This window comes from Nanorana parkeri, unplaced genomic scaffold (assembly GCF_000935625.1).
Source record: "Nanorana parkeri isolate BGI_ZX_2015 unplaced genomic scaffold, ASM93562v1 scaffold2304, whole genome shotgun sequence".
Classification (NCBI taxonomy): Eukaryota; Metazoa; Chordata; class Amphibia; order Anura; family Dicroglossidae; genus Nanorana; species Nanorana parkeri.
This window is the reverse complement of record NW_017308572.1, coordinates 122,389-122,662: the sequence shown is the minus strand read 5'-3', so window position 1 is coordinate 122,662 and position 274 is coordinate 122,389.

Below are 274 nucleotides of genomic sequence, written 5' to 3'. Positions count from 1 at the left end.
CCCATCCATCCATCCACCTACCCCCCATCCATCCATCTACCCCCATCCATCCATCTATCTACCCCCATCCATCCAATGTGCATTGTGATCACGTATGATGACGCACGGCTCTGTGTGTGCCACTTGCAGTGAATGGAACCCCAGCGCACCGTGCAGTACTGCGCAATGATGCACCACAAGGCGTATACCCTGCGTTGCATTTTTGTAAAGGGGTCGCGTATGTTTGTTTCATGCGTTATTGCATATTGCACACAGGTGAAACGCAGGTATATGA